Below are 20708 nucleotides of genomic sequence, written 5' to 3' on the forward strand. Positions count from 1 at the left end.
GGACTTACCGACCTCTCCAGTGAACTAACCCAGACCCTCCGACCTCTCCAGTGACCTCATCCAGACCCACCGACCTCTACAATGACCTGACCCAGACCCATCGACCTCTACAGTGACCTCACCCGGACCCACCGGCCTCTACAGTGACCTGACCCGGACCCACCGACCTCTCAAGTGACCTGACCCAGACCCACCGACCTCTCCAGTGACCTCATCCAGACCCACCGACCTCTACAGTGACCTGACCCGGACCCACCGACCTCTCCAGTGACCTCACCCGGACCCACCGACGCCCACTCCAAACTGCGCCGTTCGGCCGACCAGATAGCTGTTCCGTCCCGCCTCCCTCCCCGGACCGTCGTCGGGTCCACCACACCATCCTGCCTGCGGCTCTGGGACTCGGTGGTACTAGCCCGGCTATCTGACGTCCTTCCTGTCGGCCGCAGCTGGAGCGGCGCGGGAGGCGGATAATAATCGTCTTTACCCGCCAACGGAGCTCGGTCTCACTGCCGGCACTCGAGGGACTCGGGGGGACCTCACGGACTACCGGGGACTCCTCGACACTCATGGTCACTACCAGGACTCCATTGACTCTGGATGACTCCCCATGACTCTGTATGACTCAGTAAACTCGTCGTGAGACAATGTCGGTACGGGCCGGAGCTGTAACAGACAACAAACACAACAGAGTCACAACAAACACACAACAAACACCATAGATGATATGTGTAACACACACACTACACAGCAAACAGAGTCGCCATAAATAGCAAACAACATCGGCGTGACAAACGACACAGACTGGTTTATCGTCAATATATATTGCACCACGGTCCACTGTGCACTGTCCATTACTTACCACTGTACCAGCCATCTGACAATGTGTGTAGTAGACACCACCAGAAGAGGGGGACCCACCTGTGAGGTCTGGGTAGAGCAACAGGAGCAGCGGGCAGAGGAGGGGAGCACAGAGCCGCAGACAGAGCACGTCAGCGACACTAGCGCCGCCTACCGGTCTGGTCGGGAACCTGTGGTTGCCGAGTACACCGCATGGAGAGGAGAATAGGACGAGAGGTTAGTGATCTCCTGAATACCACCCCCACTGGCGGATACAGTCGCCACCACGACCAAGATGATGCTGTCGGAGAACCCGTGCGTCCTCTTGACACTGCAGCAGAGCCGACACCTGACCACGTCGTCATTAGAAGCGGAAACAGCGGTACAGGTGACGTCACATGTCAGGTTCCTGCAACACACTCAAATCTGGTGAATACTACAGTGCAATACTTACGTGTGGCTCTGTGTGGCTATTAGCATGACCCGCAATCCGCCACGTGGAGGCTGCCACATCGGACTGCGTCTCTATTATCGCCCGAGACCCCTCAGGTGGTGCAGAGCCCACCATGTCCTGAGGGAAGACACGGCGGCCATCCGGCCCCGAGCATCCCATCTCGGTGTGCGCTGCTCGTAGACGGACGGCCACCGGGTGACAGACGGCTATACCCAACACACGGCCGACGGCAGCCGGTTGTCGAGAACTCGACTGGCTCCGGACGGCCGGACCGGGTGACCGTGTGGGCTGAAAGGATACCCAGCAGTCAGCTGACACGGCTGTATAACCACCGAGCGGCTGTCCCCGGGCTCTGTTCACCGTTATGGAGAGAGCTGGCCTCACGGGGATCTGGAGACGCTAACAGCGGAAGGGAAACGCGCCATCCCGGGGGCTGGTAATGTAATAATTATGAGTCTGGTGCCATTTGGGAATGCTGCTAACTACAAATCGCCTCGTATCAAGTACAGTCACAAACGTTGGAACATAAACAGGTATAAATCGCCCACCAAACTAACCTGTCTCGGGAGGCCTCTGATGCTGTGACGGGCGAGTGTGCGGCAGCTGAAATGCCGGACTGCCGGATTGGCTCCGGCGGTCGACGGCTCAGCTGCGCCAGAGCCGCACACCCGCCTCCGTCAGCCTGCCAGTGTAGTAAATGGACAGATGGTTATTCCAGCTGATTTATGAATGGTGTTTTTAGATTCATGTAGTCGAAATTATTTAGAATAAAGGTAAGGTGGAATTGATACAGCACAAAACTGAAACGGGACACGGAAACAGGACACGGAAACGGGACACGGAAACTGGACACGGAAACTGGACACGATAACCGGACAATTGGTAAAATCAATAAGCAGACTAGATGGCATGTTTTGCGCTATAACTGTGCATTTTGATAGATGCGTTTGAGGGGGCATTAGTTTGGGTGTGGGAACTTATGATTTTTATTTGTCTTATTTTGTCGGAGTTGGATATTTGTTTGAACGGCATGGTATGCTGTTGCTGGTTGCGGGTTGTTAGAGCCTTTCTCATGGTTTGCCTTTATCGAACTCAAACCCACCCTACCCTACCCTAACCTACCCATACCCTACCTTACTGATAACACATAGTTACCCTTCTCATACTCGATTAGAGTAACGTACCAAATTTAAGCGCAATCGGCCCAGCCGTTCTTGAGATATAAAAGCGGCGCGCTGCACGTGCGCACGCGCTAACTGAGACTCCAGATGACTTTTGCCAGCCACCTTTCTAAATTGTCCCCAACAGTGTACAAAATTAGAGCGAAATCGGCCCTGCTGTTCTTGAGATGTATAAGTGGACCCCTCACGTGCGCACGTGCAATCGATCCACCCTACCTGTCGAACATGACCATGCATCGCCAGGTGAGTGCCCCCTCCACTCACAGTCCAAGTTTCAGCGCAATCGGCCCAGTAGCAGCTGAGTTATTCCTAGTACAATAATGTGCTGTTTATTGGTAGGCGCTTATTTTCCGTGTTTGGAATTCCCCTTTACGGGTGGTGCATTGCAGCCCATGCTTTGATAGCTATTGTGAAAAGTTGTATTACCTGCCGGCCATAAGCTATCGAACGGATTTTGTCGAAAAATACCTGTAACGTTAACAAAACACGGTCGGATGTTTGAGTCATTTTCACAAAAGTTTATTGACTTTTCGATAATATTTTGGGTGGATATTGGTCAGAAAAGAATGCTCTTTCCGAATATGTAGGTTTCATAGCGATTGATCAGCGTTTTCAATACGTTTTGATGTTGTAAAGGACATCGTGCTCCGCGCGAATTAAATTTTCAAATAAAAGTTTCATTATTAAGGAAATGGTACGGATCATCAGTTTTTGTTTGCTATTCTCTGATTACACATACATTTGTCTGCAAAATGACGGGAATTGATTAAAGGAAATAGTTCACTTTTTAACATGGGTTTTGAACTGGAATAGCAGTTCCGTAGCTTGGGCTGAGACGAGCATAAATCAGGAGCTTTTACAGCCCAACGATCACCCTAGGCAAAGATATTCTATTTCTCGTCCCGAAAAAGGTGTCTTGCGTTGAGGATGTGTGCCTTGCATATATTTCCATCCAGTATGAAAAGAGCATGGGTCCCGAAAATTCTTCAGAAACTAGAGAAATTATGTATGAGAACTCTAGAGAAATTCTCGTACTGATCAACTAGGACATTCAGGGGAACATTATCAGATCGAGCAGATCGCCCAAATGCCGGTGGCTGCGATAATTTCTCTGTTTCTGAAGAATTTTCGGGACCCATGCTCTTTTCATACTGGATCGCGTGTGCCTTACAGAAACTGAAAAGTTCTTCCTATATCAAAATATAGAAAATAATATTTTGTTATAAAAAGGTTTTATTTTCTTTGCTGATTATTTTGAACATAAAAAATCATAAATCCGTTGCAAAAAAAATAATTTCGTGAAAGTGAACTATTTCCTTTAAAGTTTATTGTGACAAAGTTTCAAAAAAATCTGTCGGAAAATTTTTGAGATATCGAGGTTTTAGTGACGTCATAATTTCTGAGTTTTCGACCAAAAACGGCATATGTTCAAAAAAAAATCATATAAAATCACGGAATAGACATACAGACATGCCGTAAACGCCATTAGACTGACAATACCATGAACAATCAAATGGCTATCTTCGATTATTGATTATCGTTCCGCATTTTCCCAAATCTTGAACTGAATCTTGGCAATTTCTCGTGACTAGGGGAGAGCGGGGCCAGTTGAACCACTTTTTATATATTGACATGCACAGCGAGATCTAGTTGTCACATCGAAAAATGCACAATGCCATGAAAAAATATGCTCTTTTGGCTTTATTTCAAGATATGTAAAATTATGTTTCAAACATATTTTGCTGCCAAACGCATGCTTATAAAACAGCTCTACGCCCGTTTCAAATGACCCCGATGCGAGGGTCAATTGAACCAGCCCATGGGGTCAATTGCACCTATCCTTAACAATGGGATGTTTTCTTCTTTAAGGCCACTTTCTTAAGGAGATATTTTGTCCGGTTTACTTTTCCAAATGCTACATTCAATAGGTCGTTGGAAAGCTAAAAGTGCAAAGTTCCTCATAATAGGTGACATAAAGGACATAGACTATGGTAAAATGGGCGGATGAGGAAAATGAGAAATAACTCAGGCTATAGTGTGCTTTCAAGCAAAAGGCTGGAGAAAAGGGGTAAAAAATTGAACTCTATTGAACTACTATTTCAGTTTAAAAGCTCATTTCAAAGGTGGACTATTTCCTTTAATGTTTACAGCCCCTGAACAATAACCATTGCAAAGGTCACCGGGGTCCATTGAAACGGCCTGTGGCCCTGTTTCAACTGACCCTCAGAGAAGCGTTTCAATTGACCCCATCCGCTCCCGCCATCTCGCACGCGCCGTAAAGCACATGTCAAACGAGCTGGAAGGAAGGGCATCATGCTGAATGAAGGGCCAAATAAGGTGTTATTCCGGAGCCAGGAGTTCTTCTTTCAGCAAACAAAGGTATATGAGATATCACAAAATATTCATAAAAACGATTTCTCCCAAACGCCCCTCAAAAACACAAAAACAAGTATCAAATCAAAAGTACCGTCCTTTTGCCGCCCAAACGCCGTTGACAAAGGAAGTGGTCGAGCGCGGATGCGCAGTGGTGTCGGCAACGCAATATGCTGCATACTGTTGAAAATAAAGCCATGTTTCATCTGACCCCGTGTTTCAACTGGCCCCGCTCTCCCCTACTTCACGACCATAATACATGTATTTCTTAAATTGAACTTTTTTAGCCAAACACGTACACATATGATAAAATGAATGCCACCATTGTGTTCTACGCCCCAAATTACCCATAAAACATGTGTCACAGGCTGCGAATATCAGTTTTGATTTTCGGGGATATGTGCCTGCCCGGTTGACCTGACCTTGACCCTGACCTATGCTTGACTGACCCCTACATGGAGCTGACACTCTTGTAGGCCTTATATGATGGATTGTGCACCGTTTTGACAGAGTTTATGACGAGAGGCGCCCATTGCGAAGTCCTGAAGTCCATGCTACTGAAAGCCCGATTTCAGGTGTTTGACCTGACCTTGACCCGACCTGTGACCTCAAAATTCAACTTTAAAGTACTCATCTGAAGCGTCTCGTCGCGTTCTTTCGTTTGCCGCCTCGTGCGTTTCGCTGCGCGTATTGGTTCTCGAGTTATCGGCTGGGGGCGTTTAACGCCCCCCCCCCCCAGCAAACGGTGGGTGGCGAAATACCCCAGCAACTGCCGGGTTAAATGAAATTATTGCCTAAAAATGGAGTAAAATGCTACACAACATTCTTCAATCGTTCTCCAATTTCACATTGGACTCTCGCCACCCGAGGAGCGGTGATGTGTCTTTTACCTTCTCAGCTGCACCTGAAATGAAATAGCTAAAATAAATGTTTTCATTAGATATATAAATTCCTGGATATGATTGAAAAATGGTATGATCAACAGCTTGCTTGTTATCAAGTATAGCTAAAAAAAATAATTCCAGAGCATCGATTCCCCTCTCCCAAAAACGTCCCCGAAACTAACCTGCCTCGGGAGGCCTCTCATGCTGTGACGGGCGAGTGTGCGGCAGCTGAAATGCCGGACTGCCGGATTGGCTCCGGCGGTCGACGGCTCAGCTGCGCCAGAGCCGCACACCCGCCTCCGTCAACCTGCCGGTGTAGTAAATGGACAGATGATTATTCCAGCTGATGTATCTATGATATGATCGGCATGTTCCTAGTTGTATTTATTTATTTTTCACGTAAAGGGGACTAAATAAAAAAGGTACACGGGGACGGGACACGGGACGGAACACAGGACATTGACCCCGGGAAACATGTGTATATCATAAGCAGATTCCGCTGGTAAACTCACGCCCGCAGGTGGTGGGCTTGGTCCTGAGGCCGGCGGTGATGGTGGTGGTGCTGCCAAAGCTGGCAGGGGATCTGAAACACAATAGATAAATATTTAGCACTTGCAACATTTGTAGGTATACATCGTAACTCGAAGTTTTTTTTCTTTTGACGACATGACAACTGGCCCAGGTATATCGCTTGCAAGACTCCTCACAATATTTATGAGATGAAGGTAGAAATAAACTAATACTAAGCATACACAAAGCTGTTTGAGATAACTATCAAATCCATTATCAATGTATTGATAACACATACACAATTCATGCGTGCCTGTTCACTCTCAATACAATACTAAAACACTCACGGAAGCTGGTGGTGGTGATTCCGGAGCCGGTGGTGCTGGTGCTGGTGCTGGTGATGGCTGGTGGTGATGGTGGAACTAAAATAAATGGTAATTCTCATCAATACTTGATCACATTTTTATTTCTATTTGCTGAGGCTCTGTAGAAAACTTAACAGTCTGGAGATAAATGACCTCAGTTTTGACGTAACAGCCGAACATTTATGAGGATGTGTTTGTTTCATCGAACGAGCCTCAGCCTGCTAATAAAACAAACACGCAAACAAAGAAACAAATAATCAAATAAATAAACAAACAAACAAACAAACAAACAAACAAACAAACAAACACGCAATCGATATTTTAACCCTCGCCGGCCGAGGGGGGGAGGCGGGTGCCGCCCCCCCCCCCCATAGGGTTTTTTTCGCGATAGCTCCGAACACGCTGGCGATAGAGAGCTGAAACTTGGCATAGGTACCTGACCTTTGATCCAAGCCGGATCTTTTGACACCAACCGCATTTTTGGGTCAGGTCAGGTCACTGACCTATGATGTCATAAGTGAACCTCTGCACGGTTTTCAGATGTCGCAACTTCGCAACGCCCTCACTGCCAGAGGAGATGTCACAGGGAAATGAAACTTGCAGGATCTAGTATCCATTATGAGTCCCACATTTTGTATATCTCGGATTTTTCCTAAAGGTCATATGAGGTCAGGTCATTTTCGTGACCTCACCATTATAAGTCAATGGGGAGAAATGAAAACTGCTATTCTGGCGCCGGGAACAATCTCCACCTATATCAAGCACACAGAATCGTGATTTGCTGCACTCCCTGCCAGGTTAGATGCGTCACTTTTGCAATGTTGACCTTGCGTGACATCATTTATGACGTCATCAAGGTCATATTAGTTTTTCGTCAATAACTCTTGATCAAATTGAGCTAGCGAATCGGGAAAGCCACCAATGGACTCAGGAAGGCCTGCCGAATCGAATGATATGCGATATGTGGCCATTCTTATAAAGAAAAGAACGGAGGGACGCTCCGTCATTTCTGAGATTAGACGGAATTTGGTTATCATAAAAGGACGAAGACGAAAGACGGAACCCGTTAACCCGCGCCCTGCTGGGGGGGGGTGTTTGAACACCCCCCTTGTGGTTTTTCGCGAATATCTCAAAAACGGCGGCGCGGAGCGCCGCCGTTTTTGGTACACCTTATCGTACATCAATTCTACACATGTTGTGAAAATTTCAGACCAAGGTCATTCAAGGTCAGGTCACCAGGTCACTTGAAGTGACCTCACCTCATAAAAACTTTCAATGTCTGTCATAGCTACACCGAGTGACCGATCGCTTTGAAACTTTCAGCGATTGCTAAGAGCAATAGCATGTACAAAATGTATATCTCAGAATTTTGATATCGATGACCTAAGGTCAGGTCAATTTTGCGACCTCCCCATTATAAGTCAATGGGAGAAAATTGAAATGCGCCTCTTTTGGATGAAAGACATTATAGACACTCCCAAACACCGAATTACAAGTGGTTTAGACACACTGAACTTGAAAATGGTGTCCGTGACCCTTGTTTATGCCCTGAGGTCATCTTAGGTCACGAATGGTATCTAACAGTTTTTCGCAAATAACTTTTGATAGAGGCATGCTAGAGCGATGAAAACTCCTTAGATGTGTTCAGCTCGACGATACGGATCGACTGATATGCAACATGACCCTTTCCGGTCAGGTCATGACCTTGACCTGAGATCGAATTTTCAAGTTGACCTTTCAAGGTCAAGTTATAGTTCATTCGATGCGTCTTGACGAGAGGAACACGATGCCGGTAAAAGTAAGCTCGTACAAGGCTTGGGTCAAAAGTTATTGCAGAAAAACTGTTTTCGAAAAAATCTGTTATATTTGCAGTTTTTGCCCCCTGCAGGCAAAACCGTTGACGTTAGGTCAAATCTGAGAGAATTACTCAGAAAGGGCGTTAATAGGGCTATCGAATGCGCTTTTCCGCGGCGCTGTAGCTCTATTGGTTCCCGAGTTATGCGTTGGCTTCTTGGAAATTTTCGACATTCGACCTGGAAATCGGCGAAATTTTGCCTTCAATGACCTCTGGTGACCTGACCTTTGCCCTGACCAAAAAATTGACCGAAGTGATTTCGTCATTATTTTTGACGCTCTTTCGAACGCCGCCTTCCGCGTATCGCTACGTGGCCCAGGAGCCGAGTTACAAGGGGGGGTGTTCAAACACCCCCCCCCCCCCCAGCAGGGCGTGGAAATCCAGGACCCCCAGCAGGGCGCGGGTTAAAAGAACGAAGCCAGATTGACGCTACCCCCACCCAAAAGGACGCGTTTCCGTATCATAAAGAGACAAAGACGCCTCTGGTGACGTAAGACTTTGCGTTGTTCGTGAAAAATAACGCATCAGAAATAGCGCTGCTCTTCAGCAGCGCTTTTTTACGGCATTGATACGATATTTAGCTAGTTGCGAGAGCAACTTGTGCGAAATGTGTTTCAGGCTGCGTGCTAATCGATATGTGAACTGTATGACATTGGTCGGGAGTTATTTCACACGAAAATTAGTCAATTTCACATGCAGACCAAGTACCTATAGACCGCCACCTTATCGTTCTGCAGCTATCGTTGTTTATCGGGCATACACATTAACAGGCAGGATTGGACACCTTGAGATGCAATATCCAGTAAGTGGTAGGTGTTTACTGTTTGCAACTGCCTCCCAGTAGCTCCACCCTCACCTGGCCTGTGTCCTGTGTCCTCTGGCGCCTCGACTGGTATCACGGTTGGAGGTCTGAGTCACGTGGCACTACAACTTCTCGTTAGCACTTAAAGTTCTTGTTTGCACGCAGAGAAATTCGTATACACTCTACCACGCTCAAGCGCTCTCGCTGGACTGTCCTCGCTGTCCCCACACAGAGAAGATCCACAGGCCATTTCTTCCCCCGCTCCCCCTCCCCCCTCTTTAGCGTCAGTTCGTCAAAACAACACCTGCGCCCCCCGTCTCTCTCTCTCTCTCTCTACCTACTCCTTCCCTCTCTCCCTCCCTTTCATCCCGAGCCGCCGCGCGCGTTCGCCGCGCGCCGCGTCGTCCCCTTGAGCGAAAGATGCCTTATCAGTATCCCCTCCTCTTTTATCTCTACCGCTTGTCCCGAGCCGCCACGCTAACTCAGGGTGTCTGCGTTGTTCCCTTACCGCTTATTAGACATCCTATCACTGAGTAAGACATAGGCATTACCACATTTATACGCAAAAACAATCTTTGGTGGGTTTCAGCCTAGCAGGAAAGACTACAACATATTACATACTTCGCCTATCTATATTATCCTTGATCGTAGCCAAGGCCTCTGGCCAAGGCTATGTATCGTAGCAGACAACAGTCCCCGGTCCCATAAAAATTCAAATGTGATCCCAAATAATTGCAGGTTCTCATTTTATTATACCCATATAGCGATCACACAGTATTTTCTTAGTCTTATTGCATTCTTTGTGGCGAAATTTATAAGAAAATATTGCAGGAAATAATTCCTGTTTCATTTACTAAAGCTCTTGATCATTTAGACGAAAAACGCATCCTAGCAAAACAACGAAGGGGGAGGGGTAGAGGGACGGAACCTTTATGATAACCAAAAAGGACGGAATCGTTTAATTCATTGAGTTCTTTTTTCCTTCCGTCCCTCCGTCCTTTTTCTTTATAAGAATGGCCTCTGACCTCTTTCGACCAACTTCGTTACCTGGGGGTGCTGACCTGACCTTGACCTGAGGTCAACACCCCAAGTTGACCTGACCCGGACAAAAAGTATATCATTCGACGCGCCTGAGCGAGGCGAACACGATGCGACCAAAATCAACGCTCTGCGGCCGTTTTTCGAAGTTATTCACCAAAAACTGAACCGTACCTTGGGGCACTTGACCTGACCTCAGAGGTCACCGGTTGACCAAGGACCTTAAAATCGGGTACCAATCTCTGCGTCTCGTTACGGCGCATAAGCTCGTTTTTTCCGCGACGCGCTAGCTCCACCAGGGGCGAAACGGCGAGGGGGGGTCGTACCCGCCCCCCCCCCTCGGCCGGCGCGTATGTAGAAAACCAATAGGTCCGGCGAGGGTTAACGTTAGTTGAAACATACAAATTGAAACAACACAAAGGTCAAAGGTTTGGAAAAGGGGAATATTTCTGGCGCCGCACCTACCTGCTGGTGGTGGACTTGGTGCTGAAGCCGGTGGTGCTGGTGGTGCTGGTGGTGGATGGTCTGAAAGGAAAGAAATACAAATTAACCGCAAATAGATGCATCTGTTATAAAATACAATGGGTTCACCTCTGAACCCGTCTAATGGTCAGAAACAAAACATGCCGGAGTCCGTATTTCAATATTGGAGTGAGGATAGTACTGCAGTTCTTCCATTGCATTGATTATGAAGAAGAAATTACTGACAAAATATCATGTGCAGCATAGGAAAAATTAACAGTCTGGAGATAAATGACCTCAGTTTTACGTAACAGCCAAACATTTATGAGAATGTGTTTGTTTCGTCGTAACGAGTCTCAGCCTGCTATAAAAAAACAAACACGCAAACAAACAAGCAAGCCATCAAATAAATAAATAAATAAATAAATAAATAAATAAATAAATAAATAAATAAATAAATAAACAAATAAATAAATAAATAAACAAACAAACAAACAAACAAACAAACAAACACGCAATCGATATTTTAATGTTAGTTAACCCTCGCCCTGGCAGGGGGTTCGATGCGACCCCCCCTCTAAGGTTTTTCGAAGCCAAATTTGGCACAGCCTATGGGGCAACCTTTTTACAAATGATCTGAAAATTTCAGGCCCGGGTAACCTTGGGTCAGGTCACCAGGTCAGAAAAACCGGTACAAGGTCATGGTCAAATTTCAATTTTATTTTTGCACCTGTCCAACTCACAGTTTTGCACTGATTTCCTTCAAACTTTCAGGATTTGCTAAGTTCACCGAGTTGTATAACATATAGTTCGGTTTTTTTAAGTAACTGACCTGAGGTCAGTTAGAGGTCATTGCGTCGTAATGTTAAGCCTATGGGAAAATACTAAATTCGGAAAATACTGGAGATATCCGCTTCGTTCTATCACTTTTGTGCTTTGAAACCACATTACTTATCAGCAGGTCACTTGGTGCTTCTTTGTTTGGTGTACTTATCCATGGGTCAGGTCAAATGAGGTCAACTGAGGTCAAATGACGTTTTTGCCAATAACTTGGCACATAATGACGCTAGAGCTTAGACAATGGTATCATTGTGTTCCTGGTGATCAGCCAAATCGAATGATATGCGATATGATGCAATTTGATTAACTTGAACTTAATTTATTAATTTAAGTTTACTTAAAATTCAAGAAAAAACTTTAAGTACACTTAAGCAAGCTAAAAAGTATATCATTCAACGCACCTTGACGTGCTGAGTTCACTGGTGTTTTTCTTTTTGCTCTATCTTAATTAGATCAAAAGTTATAAGCGAAAAACTTTTGACCTGTTTTTAGCGAAATTTTTACATTTATACCCCCCAAAACCCCCCTAAATATTGACCTAGAGCAACCAAATTTGCACAGGGACAAGAACTCGAAGGGATCCACCTACCTACCAAAGTTGGTGTTTCTAGGTGCCATAGGAGCCAATCGGGAGGGGGGGGGGGTGTCGCATCGACCCCCCCTGCCAGGCCGTGTTATGAAAAATGCCCTGCCAGGGCGAGGGAACATACAAATGAAAACAACACAAAGGTCAAAGGTTTGGAAAAGGGGAGTATTTCTGGCGCCGCACCTACCTGCTGGTGGTGGACTTGGTGCTGGTGGTGGTGCTGGTGGTGGTGCTGGTGGTGGATGGTCTGAAAGGAAAGAAATACAAATTAACCGCAAATAGATGCAACTGTTATAAAATACAGTGGGTTCACCTCTGAACCAGTCTAATGGTCAGAAAAAAATCATGACGGGATCCGTTATCAATATTTGAGTGAGGATAGTACTGCAGTTTTTTAAAGGCATTGATTATGAAGAAGAAATTTCTGACAAAATATAATCAGCAGCATAGCAAAGAAAAAAATCAGTTTATCGTTTTCAGTTTCAATCAAAGATCACACACTCACGGAGGCTGATGGTGGACTTGATCCCGGAGCCGGTGGTGCTGGTGGAGGACTTGATCCCGGAGCCGGTGGTGCTGGTGGCGGTGCTGGTGATGGTGATGGTGCTGGTGATGGTGGCGGACCTGAAATAATACAAACGTTTCATTTATTAGGTACTTAGAGACCAATTAGCGCCGCATATAATACAGATATAGTAGAAATGCTAATCACACATCATTTTTTACTGAAATTGGTTTGACGTTACATGCGTAGGCCTAGGTATATTGTACCAATTTCTTCTTATATTTTGATAAAAATCCGGTAAAAAACAAAAAATGATAATTGTGGTTATTTGACGCAGAAACACAACCATTCATAACAAAATGAAAATTCAGAACTGATAGTCTTGCAGTTGAAAAAAAAATCATCTAAGATAAAACTTGTATTCTATCAACATTCATTACAATTGCCAAATATTTTATTTCCTATTGACGAGAACAGCGGGAGACAGTGTGCCCGCCGATATCGCGTCTGTACTCACGGAGGCTGGTGGCGGGCTTGGTGCTGAGGCCGGTGGTGCTGGTGGTGGTGCTGGGTTAATGATCTGAAAGGGAAGAAATACAAATTGATCGTAAACCGATGAAACTGTTATAAAATACAGTGGATTCACCTCTCAACCAGTCCAACGGTCAGCAAAATCCTGACGGAATCCTTTATCAGCGGATTATTATTATTATATTTTATCATTTCGGCGTTTTATTTTATTATACATGTATTCTTCCTATTGATCTGATTATGAAGAAGAAATTATCGACAAAGTATCATATGTAACATAGCATGTCATCCTAAAACACCTAACTACACTTCCATCTAGTTTCTGACCAATGATCGACCCTTTATATTCGGTCCTATATATCTGATGCATCGTGAGGAATATGATAGTCGCAAATCTATAATTTCACTTATGACGTCACTGTAACGTCATTTCAATTGAAATCGACACCAAATTTAGACACAACCTCGGCTAGGTACTCAGGAAGATGTGTGCAACATTTCGCTTCTCTATCTCCTCGCGTTGCGACGATATCGTCGCAGAAGTAAAGGGGGGGGCAACTACATGCCCCCCCCCCAGCAGCCGGCGGGTGGCACGGAGGCCCAGCGGCCGCCGGTTTAACAGGTTTTACGATTATTAGCATTCCTGATAGAATATTTGTAACAATACAATGTATAGCCTATCGTAATAGATTTGGTGATAAAAAAAACTAAAAATGTGCCTCGAACTTACGACCAAAATAAAATACCCCCAATTTCATAGTCAATTGACAATTTGTGATAAGACATTTACGGACGCTGGTGACGGGCTTGGTGCTGAGGCCGGTGGTGCTGGTGGTGGTGCTGGTTAATGATCTATAAGCGAAAACTACAAATTGACCGTAAACCGATGAAACTGTTGTAAAATACAGTGAATTCACCTCTCAACCAGTCCAACGGTCAGCAAAATCCTGACGGAATCCGTTGTCAGCGTTTTATTATTATATTTTATTATTAACCTTCGCCCCAGTGGGGGGGGGGGGGCATATGTTACCACCCTGTCGCGTTTTTTGCGTGTAAATAAAAAACCGCGGCGCGTAGCGCCGCGCCGCTTGGGGTAGCTTTTGGTACATCAATTTTGGACAATGTGTGAAATTTTTGACCCCAGGTCATGTCAGGTCAGGTCACCAGGTCAAGTTAACTGGCCAAGCCTAAAAAAAAGTTTGCAATCATGTCCAGCCAGCAGTGTTTGTCGGAAAGGTTTTAAACTTGGTGGATTGGATGATGTTATGGGCGCCTACAATTTGTATATCTCGGATTTTTTATATCCGTGACCTAAGGTCAGGTCAGTGGCGTGACCTTTCCATTACAAGTCAATGGAGAAAAATGAAAATGCCTCTAGATCCGTGTGTACGCATAGGAACAGTCCAACTATTTCAGAATCACAATGATTTGGACCACCCGTGATGACCAAGGTGTCATTTTTGCTGATAGCCTCTAGAAAGGTCATCCGAGGTCATTTGAGGCTACAAACAGTTTTTTGCCAATAACTCAAGATTAGAAAGAGATAGAACGCTGGGGATGGTCTCATTGTGTTTGTCTTGCCGAGACGCATCGACTGATATGCAACATGACCTTTTCCGGTCAGGTCATGACCTTGACCTGAGGTCAAATTTTCAAGTTGACCTTTCAAGGTCAACTTATAGTTCATTCGACGCGTCTCGGCGAGAGGAACACGATTCTGGCAATAGAAATTTTGTGGCTTTTTGTAGTAGAAAGTTATTGTCGAAAAACACTTTTCGTAAAAACAGCTATTTTTGGAGTTTTTGCCCTCTGGAGGCTAAACTGTTGACCTGAGGTCAATTTTGATAATGACCTTATCAAAAGAAGAGTTCAAAAGCTATCGATTGCTGTTCCATGCGTTTTTCTAGCTACCATAGTTCCTGAGATAACCGCATGTTTTCTGAAAAATATAATGACCATTGGCAAATTTTGACCTTTGATGACCTCTGGTGACCCCAATATTGCTCTAAGATGAAAAATGACCGAAATATTTTCAAACGTACGCATTGAGAGCTATCGACTGCTTTTTACCGCGTCTTTCTATCCCTCTTAGTTTTTGAGTTAGAGGTGGGTGGTAACATATGCCCCCCTCACTAGGGCGAAGTTGGCTGAGACCGCCACTGGGGCGCGGGTTAAAGCGTTTTATTTTATTATACATATTATTCTTCCTATTGATCTGATTAATAAGAAGAAATTACCGAAAAAAAATTTCCTATGTAACATAGCGAGAAGAAGAAGTTTTACGTTTTCAGGCTTCAATAAAAAAATCAGACACTCACGGAGGCTGGTGGCGGGCTTGATCCCGGAGCCGATGGTGCTGGTGGAGGTGCTGATGCTGGTGATGGTGATGCTGGGGACGGTGGTGATGGCGGACCTGAAAAAAATACAAGCGATTTATTTATTGTATTTGACATGATCACCTTATCATACAGACAGAGCGGTAGCAATGTCTACGGCAAAATGAACAAAATTGCTCTGACACTTAGGGGAAGTTGGGGCAATGCCGGAGTTGGGGCAAAGCCGAAATTCGAGATATTTCGAAAACCGTAAGACATGGATGCCACCTGTCAGTGATGCTCTGAAGCTTAAGTGACTACAATTATCGCATGTTTGTTACGAGTCGTCATTCGGAATACTTCGACTGTGAGGGCGCCAAGAGCGTTTTCAAGGTACGTTTCCCTTGTACTACATGCGCCTTTGAAGCTGTATTTTTTACTCATTATGCTACCGTTTGTCTGGCCAATTCGGTCAAGTAATCTTTAGCATGTCTTTGCATAAGTGTGCTGCCTATTTGAAATTTATACAGCACGTTGAAAAGTTATGGGCCTGCAAATGAAAGTATGGCTGGCTGGGGTAATGCCGAAAACGTGCGATTACGCACGTGTTAAAAGCACGCTACGTGGACTTTACTGCTGTAGAATAGCAACGCGTATTTTTAGTCACACAAATTACACTTTCAACCGACACAACGGCCTGTTACCTATAAGGAATGATTTACCTGGCATTTTCTTATTATATCACACAATTATAACTTCCAGTGTGCACCGCGTCCTCAAGCTCTTGAAACGTGTGTCAGCTTTGATGAATTCTGGATAAAGTTTGAGATAAAATGGCAAAACATCAATGTCGGGATTCCCCGTAGATCATTTCTCCCATTTTCGGCTTTCCCCGCAGTCCGGGGCAACGCCGAAAAAGTCACTTCTTTGATATTTTTAGTTTGTGCGCTTAACGGTATGCGAATTCATCAAATGCGCCTGGTATGTTTGAAAGGCAAAAGACTGGCCTCTCGAATGACGCCAACAAGAATAGCGTATGTTGTCTACCTTGCGTGCTACGGGCGTCAGAAAAAAAGTCTTCGGCGTTCCCCCAACTTCCCCTATATGCAATACAAACAGTTTCGACACAATATAACAAAACCGTAAAATTTGTAACTGAAAACACAGGTTCATGCTGTTTTTCACACAGATAGAGGACTATTAGAAACAGCAAAGAAGAGTCGCAATTTACAGTTAAGTATATCGAATCTTAAAAAGTGTATCCAACACAATGACGGATCAAATTATTCCATTTGTTTCGTCTGTGTATCAATTATTAACGTCAAGCGTTCCTTTGCTAGAAACTAGCCACGGGCGACAGTGTGCCCAATGACATCGTGTCCGAGCTCTCAGAGACCGGTGGTGGTCTTCCCTATGTATTTACTGAGACCTGCGGTACAGCAATCTTCAGGTGCTGTATGCCAGAGCCATCTGTTGTCGACATAAGAAACTACTGAGTCGTGCGGAACAGCATGCTTCAGGCGCCATATGCTAGAGCCATCTGTTGGCTAACACTGAAACTACTGAGTCGTGCGATACAGCATGCTTCAGGCGCTGTATGCCAGAGCCATCTGTTGCCGACATAAGAAACTACTGAGTCGTGCGGTACAGCATGCTTCAGGTGCTGTATGCCGGAGCCATCTGTTGTCGAGATGACCAACTACTGAGTCGAGCGGCACAGCATGCTTCAGGCGCCTTATGCCAGAGCCATCTGTTGGCTAGCATTGAAACTACTGAGTCGTACGGTACAGCATGCTTCAGGCGCTATATACTAGCGCCATCTGCCGCCTAATTTCAAACTACTGAGTCGAGCGGTACAGGAGAAGACAGTGTGGCCGCCGATATCGCGTCTGTACTCACGGAGGCTGGTGGCGGGCTTGGTTCCGGAGCCGGTGGTGCTGGTGGTGGTGATGGTTGATGACCTGGAAGAGAATCAGCACATGTTGAGTTCAAATTGTGATACACTGTAAGAAAAAGCATCGCTAATTTCTTTTCTAAACACGTCTTAAGTTTTTGGGCATTTCTGACAAACTATTAGTTACAATACAATGTAAAGCCCATCTATCTACATTTTGTGACGAGAAATGAACTACGAATATGTCTCGAAATTACGAATAAAATAAAATGTTAACGCCTTTATGGCCAATATGTTATAAGACACTTACGGACACTGGTGGCGGGCTTGGTGCTGAGGCCGGTGGTGCTGGTGGTGGTGCTGGTGGTGGTGCTGGTAGATGACCTGAAAAGAAGTAGCACATGTTGGCTCCACTTGTTATTCACTGTAAGGAAACTATTGCGCCACTTTTATTATTAACACCTCTTGCGTTCATTAGCACTGCATTCCTGATGAAATATTTGTTACAAGAAAATATATAGCCTATCGATAAAACATTGGTGATGGAAAATAAGATATCAGTGTATCTCGAACTTACGACTAAAATAAAAATATACGCTTTTATGGTCACTTGATAATAAGATACTCACGGAGGCTGGTGGCGGGCCTGGTGCTGAGGCCGGTGGTGCTGGTGGTGGCGGGCTTGGTGCTGAGGCCGGTGGTGCTGGTGGTGGTGCTGGTAGATGATCTGAAAGGGAGATAATACAAATTGACCGTAAACCGATAGAACTCCTATAAAATACAGTGGATTCACCTCTCAACCAGCCCTACGGTCAACAAAATCCTGACGGAATCCGTTATCAATGTTTTATTATTATATTATTCCTATTGATCTGATTATGAAGAACAAATAACCGACAAAATATACTATGTAACATGGCGAAAAGAACAAGTTGTACGTTTTCAGGTTTCATTTAATGGCCACACACTCACGGAGGCTGGTGGTGGGCCTGGAACCGGAGCCGGTGGTGATGGTGCTGGTGATGGTGATGGTAATGGTTATAGCCGGTGGTGGTGGTGGACCTGAAACAAGATAAACGATTGAATCATTCTAAATGACAGACGAAACGATCACCTTGTCATGCAGACAGAGCGGTAGCAATGTCTACGGCAAAATAAACAAAAATGTTCGGACAAGTACATTCAATACAAAAAGTATCGATAACATATAGGAAGACCGTGAAATATATAACTGAAAAAATACATTCATGGTGTTTTTCATGCCAAGTAAAGGACTAGGTATTTATTGATAAGATCAAAGAAGAGTCGGAACTGACAGTTTGGTAGACCGAAAAAATATCAATGTACCCAACGAAGACAATGGAAAAAATCAAATATTTCACTGCTTTTATTCTTATTTTTATTTTTAGTTTTTTTTTTATAGTTTCTGCATCATTCAGCAACGCCAAATGTTTTTTTTTTTTTCAGAGACAAGCAACAGGCAACAGTGGCCGCCGATATCACGTCTGTACTCACGGAGGCTGGTGGCGGGCCTGGTTCCGGAGCCGGTGGTGCTGGTGATGGTGGTGGTGTTGGTGGTGGTGCTGGTAGATGATCTGGAAAGCAGTCAGTAGGTTTTTAGATCAGCGTGTTATGCTCAGTAAGAACAAGCAGTAAGACAAACAGAGGAATTTGGTCAAAATTATGACGATTGGAAAAAGGTTTTGAGTTTTCCATGTTCATTGTCATTTTATGATTCGACACTTACGGACATGCTGGTGACGGGATTGATCCCGGAGCCGGTGGTGCTGGTGCTGGCTGATGGTGATGGTGATGGTGATGGTGATGATGATGGTCATGCTGGGGACGGTGATGATGGCGGAGCTGAAATACAACACGCTAGTTATTAACCCGCGCCGTGCTGGGGGGGGGGGCATTTTTACGCCCACCCCCTCAGGTTTTTCGCGAAAATCTCAAAAACGGCGGCGCGCCGTTTTTGGTACACGTATTCCTACATCATTTCCGCACATGTTGTGAAAATTTCAGACCTGGGCCTTTCAAGGTCAGGTCACCAGGTCACGTCAAGTGACCTTACCTCAGAAAAAAGTTCAAAGGCTTGCTTTAGCTACACCGACTGAACGATCACTTTGAAACTTTCAGCGATTGATATGAGTAACAGTATGTATAAAATGTATATCTCGGATTTTTGATATCTGTGACCTAAGGTCAGGTCAATTTTGCGACCGCTCCATTATAAGTCAATGGGAGAAAATTGAAATGCGCCTCTTTTGGACGAATGTCGTTCAAAACGCTCTCAAACATCGGTTCATAGGTAAACGTGACACACTGAATCGGAAAAATGCACCTGTGACCACTCTGTATGCCCCTGAGGTCATCTCAGGTCATGAACGGTCGCCAGCAGTTTTTTGGCTATAACTTTTGATAGAGACGTGCTAGAGCGGTGAAAACAAGTCAGATGTGTTCAGCTCGACGATACGGATCGACTGATATGCAACATGACCCTTTTCGGTCAGGTCATGACCTTGACCTGAGGTCAAATTTTCAAAATGACCTTTCAAGGTCAACAAATAGTTCATTCGACGCGTCTCGACGAGAGGAACACGATGCTGGCAAAAGTAATGTCGTGGCTCTCTTGAGTCAAAAGTTATTGCCGAAAAACAGTTTTCGTGAAAACGGCTATTTTTACAGTTTTTGCCCTCTGGAAGCTAAACCGTTGACCTGAGGTCAAATCTGAGGACACTCTACATAAATGGCGGTAAAAGGGCTATCGAATGCGCTTTTCCGCGGCGCTGTAGCTCTATTGGTTCCCGAGTTGACCGTTGGCAGTTTCCAAAATTATCGAAATGGACTAAATTTGACCTTCGATGACCTCTGGTGACCTGACCTTTGACCTGACCTTAAAAATGACCGAAGTGTTTTCTTCCTTATTTTTGACGCTTTTTCGATTGCCGCTTATCGCGTGTCGCTACGTGGCCCAGGAGCCGAGTTAGACGGGGGGGGGGGGCGTGAAAACGCCCCCCCCCCAGCACTCGGCGGAAAGTTCAGGCCACCAGCACGGCGCGGGTTAATGTCGTCATTGATATTTAGATTTTAGATACAGCGCTAAAGAAGGGAAATTACACTGACAATTATTTTGAGTTAGGAGGGAAATGGTAAAACAAATAAAAATAGCAACATGCATTGTCTTATAATAGCTGTATTATAATTTACGGTAACTCTAAATATATTGCGCTTCACTTGATAGTGGTTTCGGAAGCCGTGAAGCTGGACCCGGCT

The sequence above is a fragment of the Amphibalanus amphitrite genome, unplaced genomic scaffold (genome assembly GCF_019059575.1).
Source record: "Amphibalanus amphitrite isolate SeventyFive unplaced genomic scaffold, NRLGWU_Aamphi_draft 000178F_arrow, whole genome shotgun sequence".
NCBI classification, from domain to species: Eukaryota; Metazoa; Arthropoda; class Thecostraca; order Balanomorpha; family Balanidae; genus Amphibalanus; species Amphibalanus amphitrite.